The sequence below is a fragment of the Sus scrofa genome, chromosome 9 (genome assembly GCF_000003025.6).
Source record: "Sus scrofa isolate TJ Tabasco breed Duroc chromosome 9, Sscrofa11.1, whole genome shotgun sequence".
NCBI classification, from domain to species: domain Eukaryota; kingdom Metazoa; phylum Chordata; class Mammalia; order Artiodactyla; family Suidae; genus Sus; species Sus scrofa.
Genome location: NC_010451.4, coordinates 14,671,922 through 14,687,055, shown reverse-complemented (window position 1 = coordinate 14,687,055; position 15,134 = coordinate 14,671,922). Strand labels below are relative to the sequence as shown.

General features: G+C 39.2%; 1 long non-coding RNA gene across 1 annotated transcript in view; it reads left to right on the top strand.

The window, feature by feature from the left end:
- Nucleotides 1–9,008, top strand: part of LOC102160854 — a 1,306,405-nt gene extending 1,297,397 nt beyond the window's left edge. The window contains exon 6 of the long non-coding RNA XR_002346962.1: nt 1,873–9,008. This is a non-coding gene — a long non-coding RNA (uncharacterized LOC102160854). The remainder of the gene's footprint in view (nt 1–1,872) is intronic.

The window sequence follows — 15,134 nt, the reverse complement described above, 5'->3', positions numbered from 1 at the left end:
AGTATGCAAACGGAAGCTTTCTATTGTCCATATCCCTCCCTGTGTAACATGCGGGTAACCCTTAGAGGTAGTTCTATCCAGCAAATAGTAGCAAATGTCCAGTGGCTTTCTGGTGCTATTTAGTGTATAGCTAGGACCAGAGCCCAAATTAAAATCCCCTGAGTAGACCTGAATTGGGTCCATATGGAGGAAAAGTAGGTCCTACTGCACTTCCTTCAGTTTGGCAGCAGATCATAACAGAGTTTTATTATCCCAGTGATTTAAAAGTATCAGTTATTTTTAGGTGGAAAGTAACCTAGAGGTTGGACAACCCTCGCCCAGCTGGTGGGTAAATTTCCATGGCAACCGATTATTAGGCAGAGATTGACTCCAGAGGAAGACGGTCTGCAGAGCACTGATCTTCAGCCCTGGCCGTGCATTAGAATCACTGCGGAGCATTTAAAAAATATCGAGGCCTGGGGTCTACCCTTAGAGGTTCTTAGGTAATTGATTGGGAATATAGTCATAGCATCAAGATTTTTTAGGTTACTCAAATGATTCTAATGTACCACTTCATTGAGAACTGCTGTGATAAAATGTGGTTTTTATATGCCATATACATGTGTAAAGATTACTCACTACCTGGGAGAATTACAAGGGATTTCAGCTGGATCAGTTTCCCCTTCTTTCCTTCCTTCTCTTCCTTTTATCCTCCTTCCCTCCCTCCTTCCCCCACCTCATCCCTCCCTTCCTCTTTCCTTCCTTCTTTCCATAAATATTTGCTGAGTGCCCATTTTGATACATTGCCTAATGCCTTCCCTACAACCATCACTGTAGTTTAAATATCATCTTAACCTGGACTATTTGCTAGCTTTCTGACTGACTGTCTTGCCTTCTTTTAGGGTCCCTATAGCCCTGTCCCACTCAGTTATCTGAAAAAATATATTTTTTCACACATGTTTTGCTGCGTGTAAGTGATAATATAAAGTATTTGCCTGTTTCACTAAGCCTAATACTCTCTAGACCCCATCCAGATTTTTATAAATGGCAGAATTCCATTCTTTGTTCATGGCTGAGTAGTAATCCATTCTATGTTTACTAGGTACATCTGTATCCATTTATCTGTTGATGGACACTGAGGTTGCTTCCGTATTTTGGCTATGTAAATAATGACACTAGGAGCATTGCATGTATCTTTGTGAATTCGTGCCTTTGTTTTTCCAGGAGTGGAAAACAATTCCTCAGGAGTGGAATTGCCTGATCATTTGGTAGTTCTGTTTTTAGCTTTTAGAGGAACCTCCATACGCTTGTACATAACAGAACAGACTAATGGTTAACAGTGGGGAGAGGGAAGAGGGAGGGGAAAGAAAAGAGTATGGGATTAAGAGATATAAATTCCTATTATACAATGAATAAGCAAGAAGGATATATTGTACAGCACAGAGAAATATAGTCATTATTTTGTAATAATTTTAAATGGAGTTCAATCTATAAAAATATTGTCACCATACCTGAAACTAATATAATACTGTAAATCAAGTATACTGCTTAAAACTTCTCAGTAAATCTCTTACAACACAGAGAAGTTAAACATGAGACTTCGTAGTGTGGCATAAAAAGATCTTACGATCATGGCCCTGTTTATCTGTTTGTCTTTAACACCCCAAATAAACAAGTGACACTGAGTTTGAAGCCCAGCAGGAACAAAGGGCAAGATCTCTTAACATCCATAAAGGACACATACCATTCTGCTGAGCATTTCATGAAACATCGGATTTGGTTTTGAAACTAACAGTACTAAGAAATAAGCCAATGATTAAAAATGCTTCCAATTGCCCTGAAACCCAGTCATTAGAGGCAAATAAGTAACAGCCATTAATCATCTTTTGGCAGAAGCTGTCTTTCTGAAGGAGTGAAGAATTGGTTGGGACGTTTGATCTTTTCTTTCATTAAAAGGTAAGGGCAATATTGCAAGTGACAATTCTTTGGGATCTGAAATTTTTGGTCATTTTTTATTTTAATTTCTCTCTATACCCTTTGTTAGAACATGTTATAATTGGCTTCCCATAAAGCACTGAGAAAACTTTCACATTGTGTTGTATTCTGGTATTTTAAAAGGGAAAATGTCAAGAGAAGAAAATGAAATCTCTCTCTTTGGGCATCAGCACTGGTCAACGAATATTATGCTGTTTGTGCTGAGTCTTGGCCAGGCTTCAGAGAGAAGCCTGTGATGTGCTCAGTCATGGAGAAAGGGTCTATGTTTGACTTGATGGGTACAGGTTAAAGGACCACCAGTCTTCATCCAGAGGGATTTGGCAACTGGTGTTTGGTCTGGACAAGCTTTGACGGTAAGGGAGTCTGATCTGAGGTGTAGACCATTTTTTTAATAGCATTACCCTAAGTGGCAGCATCTGATCTTTAGCTGACAGTTTGAAGGTGAGGAATAGAAACTGTGAACTCCAGGGAAGCAGGTCAAGTGTAAGTGAAGGACTCTGATCCTGAAGAAAGAAATTAGAACAATCGTAGATCAAAAAACAAGCTCAGTCTTGTGTCTGCTGTGAACAACAAGGCAGGCACAGGAGGGATGCTTAGTAGATGAGCTCCCTAAACTCATCCCAGGGATGTGTATCGATCACAGGATAGAAAACTAATTCTAAATCCCATTTTCTTGGGAGCCCTGAAGCAACTAACACACTCCACTTAGTGATTTGTAGTGTTGAGCAAGTTAATTTTCTCAGTGTCCGATGTCTTTGTCTGTAAAACAGGATGGGTGAGAATAGCACCTAACTCACAGACCTGGGTGCTGGGCAAACAAGGCCAGGCAAGGCCATTACTCCTCTCAGTGGCCACACTGAGTACCTGGGGCAAGATTGCTTTCATTTAGTCATGTGCATTTTGATTGCAAAATACTGCTTGGAAACAGTGCTATGGAATGACATACGGTATATAGAATCAATTAAATTGATCACTCATCACATCAGTTTTTTCTTTTCACACATACATTTCTGAAATGCCAAATCCACCATCAGTCCTCCAGGATAGTGGTATAATGGTATGGTTTTGTTTTCAAAGAGTTGCTTCTTATTTAGGTTGCATGAGTGTCAAGTTTGGGCCTTACATTTTTGGTTTGCTGTAGGTTGGTTTAGGACCTCTTTACTCTCATCAGCAACTTCCATTCAGAAAAGAAATGCCATCAAGTGAATCTGGATCTGCCATCAATGAGCTACTATTTATGGGCGTGTGAAATTAATAGCCCAAGTGTATTTCTAAGTGTTTGTGCTAACTAACTATATGGCCAACTTGAACAAATATGTGAATACAGTTCTTTGAGCTTCTGTGTGTTCTGATCCTTAGAAAGTAGATAGGTATTCTCAAACCACCTTTGTGGGTGAAGAGTAAGCTCCTAAAATTCACCAAGGCTGGAGTTACATTGCTTCTTGAAAATATAGGAAAGCCCACAGGTGTCTAAATAATTCACTAAAATGGAGCTGAGCTGATTGGTTCTAGCATCTTGAGAGGTGGTGGTGAGTATGAAATAAGAAAGTCTATATGGGCGCATTACAATGTGTGCAATATGTATACTTAAGTTTCAGAGTTGAGGGTGTTGGGAGGTTACCCTAGGATGGGCGTGTAAGAATCTCCAGGTGAGCACGCGTTGTCAGGAACCAATGCAGTGTGATGGATTATTGCATTGATTTGCTCTATGGCACAACTTACGGCAAATTTATAAAACCCTAACGGGGGGAATGACATTCTTTAGGTTCATACAGAGGGTGCATTAGATGCGAAACTGTGGAGTAAACATTCCTGCAGAGTCTGCCTGCAGCCCCCTCTTCTAGGCTTCAGGCATGAGTCAGGGAACTAAACTCAGAGACAGCACGGACTGTCTTCTTCATCTCAGTCTGCTTCTGGGACCATGGTGCGTACTCTTTGGTGTGTATCATAATCACACAGAGGGCTTGGCAGAGCCCTGGTGTGGCTCTTCACCCCTGGAAGACATAACTAGGTCTGGGGTGGGGCCTTAAATCGCATTCCTTACAGGCCCCCAGGAGATGCTGATGCTGGACCCTAGATGTGGGAAATACATTTTTAATAGTCTTTCTCCTGCCCTTTATCCTAACAGGCTGGATATGGGGTAGACAAAGAAAACTTTCTCCTTACCAGCAAATGAAACAAACTCCTGGCAGACTTATGTAACTCCCATCGTTCACTTATAGAAACATTTCAGTTCTAGCTGCAAACCCCAAATGGCTAGAGATATTAAAAAAGAGGCTTATAGAAATGAAGTGTATCATTGAAATTCACACTAGGTGGCAGAGGCAGGATTGAAACCCACATCTCTTGACACCAGATCCAGGATTGTTTGTAAATCACAACTTATGCTGGGGAGTTCTGGGTTGAGTGACTCCTTATGACCAAGATTATAATGAAAACAGGAATTTACACTATAACTCCATTCTAGTATAAACAGCAGGAAGTGAAATTAAGTTAAAGGATGCTCATGGCCTTTACTGTCAGTGAGAACACTGACAAATCTATTTCAGAGGCACTCAGTCCAAAGCTTGGACAGACTTATCTCTCCTTCTTGTCTTTATTTCACCTGGGCCATCTGGCTGCATTCTGCTTTACCAGAGACCTCTGAGTATTTTGAGTTCTTTTTCTCTCAAAAAAATAAATTAAGGAACCATAAAAGTAGATTTTATTGATGAAAGTACATTTGTAAAAATCATTGAAATCAGTCATGTTCAGATTTACATCTTTATAGCCATCAGTCTACTTGTGACCATATAAAATGCTTTTCTTTCCCCATGTACAGCAAATATCAATAGCCAAGAGGAATGAGTGGAAGCAAATATCCTTCTTCTTGGCTTTCTGTAAACTTCACCTTGGTTCATGTTTTCCCACAGACTCTTCTTCAAGTTATTGTTATTTTTTTAGGCAAGATATTTTTTACTCAAGATAATTTAATCACCAGGGGAATTCTGGTGCCAGCTGTTCTAATAACAACATTTATCTCACATCTACCATCTTGAACTTGGAACAGCAGTGGAGTGCAGTACAAGGGACTAAGACATAAAGACCTTGGCGTTGAGTTTGGGTCTTTCACTGACTAGTTTCTGCTAAGATGTCATTGCTTGCATCCTTGAACCTTTCATATTTAAGTTAAACTAATTACCTTGACCCTGACCAGGGTTGGAAGTAGTTGCACTCACATAAAATGATTTGTGAATTATAAATGCTGTATAAATGGAAGACATTATCAACAGTTCTCAGTAAGGAATGAATACTTTCCTTCTCATTAGCTCTTTCGTGCTTTCCATCTGGACACTATTGGCTTATTGTCTTTTCTTTCAAACAATCAGAAAAGGATCGCTAGTTTACTGCTCAGGAACAGTTAAGATTTCCTAGTGCAGGAAGCTGCTTGATATACATGAACAAGCAGGGAGGCACAGACCTCCCACACTGAGGTCCAGCCAGAGGGTGGTGACTCATCTCATTCTTCAGAATTCTCATGGAGAAAAACATAAACTCTTCCCTATTGACTGCAATTGAAGGAAAATGGGATGGGCTGTAGAGACTCTATGAGATTATCCATGTGAGGCTCTGTTACTTTAAATTATCAAGGCAAGTGCAAGTCTAGCATATGTCAGCTTCTCTGTTAATGCCATGCAACCCACTGGGCAAGGGGATGGAAACTTCATGTCCATGATTGATTCGAGTTATTGCTGCAACCCTGCAAATTACATATTGTTATTTTTACATCATGAGCGAAAACTAGATTTCGGAAACATGAGATAGCCTACACAGAGTCACACAGGCAGTAAATAGCCAGGTCTGGCTTTTTCCACATCTCTGGGGCTCCACTGGTGAAAAAAACAGTATATTGGAAAGGTTCAGAGTGCATACTGGGAGCAAATTGTGTGGCTTTCAGTCCCTACTTCACAACTTAAAAGCAGCTTATGCTTGAGTGTATTTGACTTATCTGTGCCTCAGTTCCCTTAGTTGCTATAAAAAGAGATGGTAATATTTTGTGGGGGTGGTAAAGAAAAATTATTCAAAACCTGTAAAATGCCCAGTATACACAAACCCTAATTCTAATTAGCTATTATTTAGCCTGTATAGCAGTTCTGTCCCCTAAATCTGAGTTCTCATGAAGTTAGTCATTTATTCAAGAAAACTTTTCAGAACATCTTCTATTTTGCCAGGTACTGTGCCAGGAAATAGAGGTCCTCCTTCTTAGAGGTGATGTGACTAGGACTAGGTGATATGATTTCACTTTCTATTAGTTCAGAGTTTTATGAGAGGTCAGAACATATTATCATGAGATAAACTCTCCAACAGAGGCATGATGACCAAACAGTGAGGAGAAAGAGGTAGAGATTAAATATACTTACAGGAAATCTGTCAAATCCCCATGGAATTGGTGCTGTTCTAAGTTGGAACTTGAAATATTCATTCAATGAGGCTGAAAGATGGAGAATGGATATCCCAAAGAGACAAATCACAGCAATGAAGCCACAAAAGCACACAACCACATGGCTTAGTTCCGAGAATTTACAAAAGGAGAAAAACAATGAACAGAAAAATAAATAGAGATGAAAGTAAAAATGTTAGCTGTGGCACATTGCAAACTGTGGTAAGGAATTAATCCCCAAAACCATGTGAAAACTCTAGATTGCTTTAAGCAGAGAAGTGTCACCACCAGACTTCCATTTTCCTTTTTAGCTGTTCTTACTTTTTCCCTCTCTGTCACATCTCTTCCCCTCTTTCCATCACAAAGAAGATTTAAGCATTGATTTATCACATGAGATGCTCATGTCAGCGTGGGTGACGTGGCTAGGGTGGCTACGGGGAGAAATGGTATTTGAAATGAGTTTAGAAAATAGATGGTAGAACCAGCAGATTTTTTACATTAATTGAATGAAGAGTAGGGAAGAAAGTAAAAAATGAATAACGCCAAGATTTTCATGTTCTTATGCATGGTTAGGTAATTGGGGGTGTCAGTTACTAGAATATGAAGCATAGGAAAAGAAGTGAACTTGGGAAGGGAAGATCTCTTTTGGATGCGTTGCATTTAAGATACATTCAGGAAAACTATTAAGCTTTGGAAAATGCATTGTAAAGCATTTTACTTTAGCTGGAATGGCTAGGTCAGTGTTTTGCACATGTACAAGTAACTGAACAAACATTTGCAACAATGAATGGGAGAGTGAGTTAATACTTGAATGGATAAACATCTGCATAAGTGGATGATTGAGTGAGAATGAACAAATAAACATTTGAAAGAATTCGTGGGCATGCTGTTGCTATTCCTACCAAAAATCCTGAAACAGATTTGAGAGCTGGTTTGTGTATTTGCAAACACCCATGTATTAGTGGAACAGCCTCAGCCTACTAGAAATAAAAACAAAACAAAAAATCCCAACCAAAAACCTTAAACCCAGTTATTTGTTAGACTTCAAATGACCTTTGTTGAACACGCCTTCACATGCTAATCACAGCAATCCTGTAGCCTGTCAATCAGAATAGACTTAGAAGACTCCAAAAAGATCCAGAACATTTTCCATCTCCATCAATCAAAATCAACAAGGAAACTATCAAAACAGAACCAGGCATATTCAGGGATGGCCTCTGCAGCTCTCTGATGACTTCTTTTGTGAAGCAGCCCCTCCTTTGTCTTTCCCTTCTGTAAGCCAATAAAAGCGTACCTGGACTTAAAACTTTCCCAGCTCAGGGTCTGAGGACTGCAGGTTGTACTCTGCTCTGACATTTCCCTGAGCAAATCAAATCACCTCTACAATCCTCAGAGATCTTACCTTTAAGAAAAGACTGGTTAAGTAGCTACATCATAATCAACCCAGGGTTTTGCTAAAATATTAAAATTACATTGATTAATTCCTTTTTTTCTCATTTATTCATTCAAAGTTTTTGCTGAGCACCAATGCTAGGTTTAGGGAATACAGAAGCAAGCAAGTAAGCAAAATCAAGTGTGGTGCTTGTCAACTAAAAAAATGCACAGTGTGAGTTGTGAGTTATGTTTTTGGGGGGCAAAATAAGGACTATAATCAGGAGGCAGAATTTCAGAGAGCTCTGAGAAACTACTCCAAAGAGGTAGGGGGGAAGGTCAGTATACATGTGATTTTGGTGAAGGGGAGGTACATGCAATCAAGCACACATTTTGCAGAAGGTTGCTACAAGTCTCCTAAAAGTTACCTAGTCAAAAGGAGCAGACATCACCATGAAGGATGCTAGCGCTTTTCTAGATATGAGCAGATGCAAGAAGAGGGCTCCTAAAAATGTCTATCTGAAGACCTGTTCTGCCAGTTTTCCCAGAGCACAGAGTGCCTCACTCCTGATCTCAACCCCAAACTCCTTACAAGGGGTGTTGAAGGTCAGCAGCTGCAGCAGCTCATGTTTGAATCCTTGTAGAGGTGGGTGACAAGTGCCAATCTCCACTTGGCATGCCTGTCCTCACATGGCTTATATAATTTCATGCGGAGTCCAAGTTCTTTGGGAGTATTTCTGACAGGTAGATGAATGCCATTCATTTAACTTTGCTATTCTCATTGACAGATTGCTTTGGGGCTAAAATTTAATCTACTCGGTAAATTCTACTCAATTAATCTTATGGTATCTGTAGTTTAAAACCTCTGGTTGCCTGCATGTATACGTGTGCGAGGATGAGAAGGAAACAGATGCACCTGTAGTGTACACTGGGTTTGGAGCCCCTGGATTATTTGTGTAGTTGCTAAGGCCATGGATTATGCCTAGTGTTTAGGGAACTTGGACTGCAGTATCAGGATAACCTGCCTGGGTTTGAAACCTGGTTCCTTTAATTACTAGTTATCTGGCTCTAAGGAAGTCACTTATCCTCAGCAAATAAGTGAATGTTCATGTACCTTTTGGTGAGAACATCCTCCATAAGACTTTTTTTTCTTTTATTTATATAATGATTTTTTTTTCCATTATAGCTGGTTTAGTGTTCTGTCAATTTTCTGCTGTACAGCAAGGTGACCCAGTTACACATACATGTATACGTTCTTTTTTCTCACATTATCATGCGCCATCATAAGTGACTAGACAAAGTTCCCAGTGCTACACAGCAAGACATCATTGCCTATGCATTCCAAAGGCAATCGTCTGCATCTATTAACCCCAAGCTCCCAATCCATCCCACTCCCTCCCCCACCCCCTTGGCAACCAAAAGCCCATGATTTTCTTTTCTGCGGAAAGGTTCATTTGTGCCATCTATTATAAGACTTTCTTACTTGATTCTCCCAACCACTCTGGGGAAAGGCATTATTATTCCTTGGAACAGGTAAGGAATTGAGATCTAGAGAGGAGAATAGAAAAGACTCAGAGCTTGTAAATGGCACGGGAAGGATGCAATCATAGGACTTTGACTTCCAGCTTCTTCCTTATCATCACGCTATCTCTAGACCCTTTGGAAACTCATCTCCTCTGCCTTCCCTGCTGTGCCAAGTGCAATGTCAGGCACTGGGTTTTGCAGCTTCTTCCTGGGGAGGATAGGTCTGACCCCATCTCACTCTATGCAGACCACTTTTCCTGCCGCAGGTGTACTTCTGCAACACCAATTAATCTTTCCTCCTCTGAATTTTGAAACTGCCAAAGTTTCTCCTCACTGTCAGCAGATATCTTAGAAACCTCATTTTCAACCTGCTTTCCAAGAACAGCAGCAATTATTCTTAATCATTATTTATTATAATTTGATGCTTCAGAGAGATTATTATGTATTATGTGTGTCCTTCCTAATTTCTTTCTTTTTTTTTTTTTAACTGTAAGTGAGAATCAATGTAAGGGATTGATATCAAGCTTTGGGTAGCTATTACCATGACTAGGGTTATCTAACCTTATTACATTGATTGTAGTTTCTCTTCTGTATCTTCCAGTGAACCCTCAAATTGATTTTAAAATGCTGCTATTGACCTAAAGATTCTTAGCAACAGGAGGTTTAAATGCTTTTCATTGTTATGCTTCCTGCCTATAATACCAGTTATGCTTCAAAGTTTGCAGTAGGGAACTGCATCTCACTGTAGATTTTAATTCAGATCCCAGGGCTCCATGTCTCCTAGAGATACAGATTGGTGAAAAGGGCTCCCATCACTCAGCTCCAACTCTCACACCCAGAAGAGATTCTCTTTCCCAGACTCCTGCCAGACATGCATTCAGCTTCCACTTGATTGATATCTGGGAGCTGCTGGAAGCAGGAGAATACCTAGAACCCAGGGCTCGAAGAACGGTTGAAGCCCTTATTTTGCTATCAGCTAATTTTGTGGGTTAGAGTATAATGCCCCATCTATTGAAGGTTTAGTCTCTCTATTTGCAAAATCAGAATATTGATATCTCAGGAAAAGTAGTGTCTATTTCAATAGGTCAGTGCTTCAAAAGGATTAAATGAAATGCCTACTTCACAGCTATGGATATGAATGTGTGCTTGTGTTTGTGAGCATGCTATATGAAAGTACATCTCCAAGATCCTAAGCTTATACTTCCACTTTACAAATTTTTTTTCCCCAGGACCTCTAAGAAGTCATGTAGCTCAAATCTTTACGCCTTCAAGCTGTGCCTGGCATATAGCCGGTCCCATTATAAGAGCTGTGGCTCTTCATCCTCCCCTTCCTTCCTTTTATTCTTCCTTTACTTACTTATTTATTTTGGCCTTGCCTGAAGCATGGAGAATTGTCCAGCAAGGGATCAAACCCACACCACAGCAGTGACCTGAGCCACAGCAGTGGCAACACCAGATCCTTAACCGCTAGTCCACTATGGAACTCCATTCTTCCTTTGATCTTATAATAGAAGAATGCACTTAGAGTGACTAGAACCCTTTGGTAGACAGAGGAATAAACCCAACTTAATCCAGCTTGAACAAAAAAGAAAAATATTCACAGTGCATACTCTCAGAGCGGAACTGCACTGCAGGAACTGGGATAGCGGCCCAACCAACCTCACCATTTTCTCACGTCAGAGTAATGGGATCAATTATTTTCTTATGCTGCTTCAGATTTTCTTTCTTCACATGATAGAAAATATGTATTCCTAAGTTTTTCACCTTTAAGACTCAATACCAGGGATCTGCATCCATTTAAAATCAGTTCAAGGCACTCATTGTCCCCAAGAGGAACAGTACCAATAAGCCACTGCATCAAATGACAACTGCTCTTGGAGTCACCGTGTTTATGCAAGGGGACAGGGATGAGGAGACTCTTTTCAAAAGAAAGATGAGTGACAAAAAACCCTGTAGAGGTTCACTCTATAACTAAATGGTTCTTGAAAGTTCTTATACTGCATTTCTCTTTCTACCAGTCTGATTTTGTTTTCCAATTATGTTATATACAAGTCAACATGACGGGCCTCTTAAAAATCTATTTCTTGGAGTTCCCTTTGTGGCTCAGTGGTTAACAAATCCTACTAGGATCCATGAAGATGTGGGTTCGATCCCTGGCCTCACTCACTGGGTTAAGGATCCAGTGTTGCTGTGAGCTGTGGTGTAAGTCACAGATATGGTTCAGATCCCACGTTGCTGTGGCTGTGGCAAAGGCCAGTAGCTGTAGCTCTGATTTGACCCCTAGCCTGGGAACCTACACAGGCCACAGATGCAGCCCTAAAAAGCAAAATAATAATACTACTAATAAATAAAATCTTTTTTTTTTCAGATTTTGATATATTTTAAAGCCTGAATACTGCATGCACTTTGATCATGCTACAGATTGAATTATTGAAATTTCACAGTGGTTTTTGTTTTTGTTTTTTAAATGATTCTGGCATTGGGCCTGCCTTTGTTGTCCTCTGCTCCAGTACCCTCTCTGGAGAGTATATGTAGCCCTGTGTTGCTCAGAGTTGCTCAGGCCCATCTGTCTGCCTGCTGACTATGAAAATCCTGCTGTCATCCTGGGGTCATTCCATTCCACCCTTGTCTCTACATGGGGAGGTCAAGGAAAGGGTCAGAAGCCATGGCCCACAGAGAGCTGTGCAACTCCCTGCAAGTTAAATAACCTCTCTGTGGCTAATGCTCACATCTTCAAAATAAGAGAAGAAGGAGACATGTGCTTGTCCCATTTTTTTTTTCCAGAAATGTTAAGTGCTAGCCTCACTCTAATCCTTCAAAATAGATATTATGTGTTGTAAATGCATTGTACTTAGAAATGGAGGAATCACCAGCTACAGAGTGGAAAGAGTTCTAGACTTCAGTCAGAAGGTCTGGATTCATGTTTCAGTTCTGCTGCTTATCCCTGTAAACTGGAACCATTATTTTATCTCTCTAATTTCAGTTTTTCTGTAAAGTGAATATAAGCATACCTTCCTGCATGGAAGGCTTGTGAGATTAAAAGATAAGATTTTAAGCAGCTGGCACAATAACTGTCATATAGTAGATGGTTAACAACTGTAGTGTGTCTATGTGTGTGTGATTATTTATTAATGCAAAAGACTAACAGTTATTAAGGAAGAAGCCCTGGTTCCTCCTGACCTTAGCACAGCCCTGCAGAGTTGCCTATGTGAGAAGTATTCAACTGCGAACCAACACGTCTGAATTCATAGCATTTGAATCTGTAACCTCTCACATGCAGCTCGTATTTGAAATGGCTGCTGTTTTCCTTTATCCGTACGAGCATAATGCGTATGACGCATCTGACCAGATCCACACTAGCAGTCTCTGTCCTGTATCTCTTTCTGCCAATGTGGAATATGAGTACTATGTACGGGAATTCCTTATACAAGTTGCTTATGGGGATCAACTTGTCTACGAAGTCTTCATCTTCGAGGAATCCAAAGTGAACTTTGGGTATATCTTAGAACTGTCCTATAAGCCATCACAAACCCAAAGTATGGCCCAAATGTGATAAACATGTATTTAGGACTGTTCTCCTGATGCAATGACAGATAGGTGGTTGTTTTTCTCAATTTATATAAACTTATAAAACTTATTATTTGTTAATTAGATGATGGATTTACTTATCAAATATTGACAGAAAGATTGGAAGAATGATATTTCAAGTTATCCAGTTGAATATTAATTGATCTGTCAACAATCTATCATGCCACCCGAGTCCTTCCCTGGTACTTTACATGCATTTTTGTCTTTAATCACCACAATAGGATCTATGCTATAGAAAGTGTTTCCACTGATAAAGAAAGGGGAGAATGGTTAAATTTAGAATGCTTAGAAATGCTGGCCCAAGGTGAGAAAGACAGTGAGTGGCAGAGCCACTTTTTATGATCTGTCTGGATCCAGAACTCTTTCTTTTTTAAATTTTATTGGAGTGTAATTGACTTACAAAAATGTGTTCGTTTCAGGTACACAGCAAAGTAAATCAGTTATCCATACACGCATACACACACACATACATATATAAATGCATTCCTTTCAGATTATTTTCCCATATAGGTATTTAGTATTGAGTAGATTTTCCAGTCACATACAGTAAGTCCTTGTTACTTGTCTATTTTGTACATAGTATTGTGTGTATATGTCAATCCCAACCTATCTCTGAGGTTGGATCTAGAATTCTGAACCACCACATTAAACAGTATCGCCTTCTATCTCTTGCATTATGATATGGCTTGAGGCTACACCACCTTAAAAAAAAAAAGAATTATTATTTGAATGAGTTTAGAATTTAGAACTGTGCTATTCACGGTAGCATATTGAATAACTGAAATCTTTCTAATGCAAATTGAGACATGCTGTAAGTGCAATGTCCACACTAGGCTTCAAAAACTTTGTACAAAAAAAGCAATGTATCTCATTTTATATTGATGACTTATTGAAACAATAATATTAGCTGTATAAGATATATTACTAAAATTAATTCTACCTATTTTTCCTTTTAATGTGGCTATTGGAAAATTTTAAATTCCATGTGTGCCTTGCACTGTTATCTCTGCATTTGACAGGGTCAGCTGTGAAGACAAAGTTAACAGGTAATTTTAATATAGTTTTATTAGCATTTCAAAAGTCATGAGCCCATAGGAAAACTCTGAAGAACCATGAAATTTTCCTGAGAGAGGTGTGAGCTCCAAATTTGTAGTTGTGACAGAGATAAAAAGAAGCAAAAGGTATTTCAGGAAGAGAAGATGAAATATTTCACTTGGGAAGTGAGAAATAGCCTAGCACATTCAGGGAACATGGATACATTCAGTAAAAGGCAAAGAGTAGGAAGAAGAAAGTGTCAAATGCCTCTGGGATCATACAAGGAGGGTTTTCATCATGAAAGACTTCAAGTTATTCAGAACTGGGAATTTTTACTATTTAAAAAACCCACTTGTATCTGCATAAGAACACATTATCCTTTAAGTCAATGCTGGCCCTTTGGTCACTGCCAACCCTGACCTTAGTAAATAATAGGAAGCACAGCTCCTAGTGGTTGATTGATTAGAGTTTTTAGTTTGCACAAATCATATCCTCTGCCTTTGGTCACAGACATATCTCAGGTCTAATTGTCTAAAAACTATATGCAAGTGACCCAAGCAAAAGTACCTTCTTAAATCAGTCCCTCCAAACCCTATTACAATTGACATATGTATAAATGTTGGAATGACTATTGTATATAACGAATGACTCAATCAACCAATCAATCAATGCATTAAAATATATCTCTATCATGAACTTGTGAAGTGTCCTTGGGCAAGAAACTGATTTTGGAGGGACTTTTTTTATTTATTTAGAATCTATATGGCTTTAAAATTTCCTTCTAAGTTTTACTATTCTGTGACCCCATGCATTTAGGTATATAAACTTCCAAGAATCTCTTTCCTCTTTTCTACAACTCAGTAATTTTAAAAAAGTCAAAGAAAAGCAGTAGCAGCTATGCACCTATGTGTCAAATTCTAAATCTATTCAACAATACAATTATGCCAAGGGTTTTTCTTCTTTTATTTGATTCAGAATTCCATCCTTTCATGAGCAAATAAACAATGCATCTACCTGGTTTTCAGTATGTAAGAATATAATTATATGTCCCTTGAAGACATTTAGATATTTAAAAATGAAGAGAGAGAATGGAGCCATGAAGTCACAAAAAAATGATCAAGGTGTTCAATCACACTGTATTTCTAAGTATCTCAAGAATTTTCACAAACTGCATAGGCATATACTACCTCTTTTCATATGCCTGGAACATAAACATTCAGTG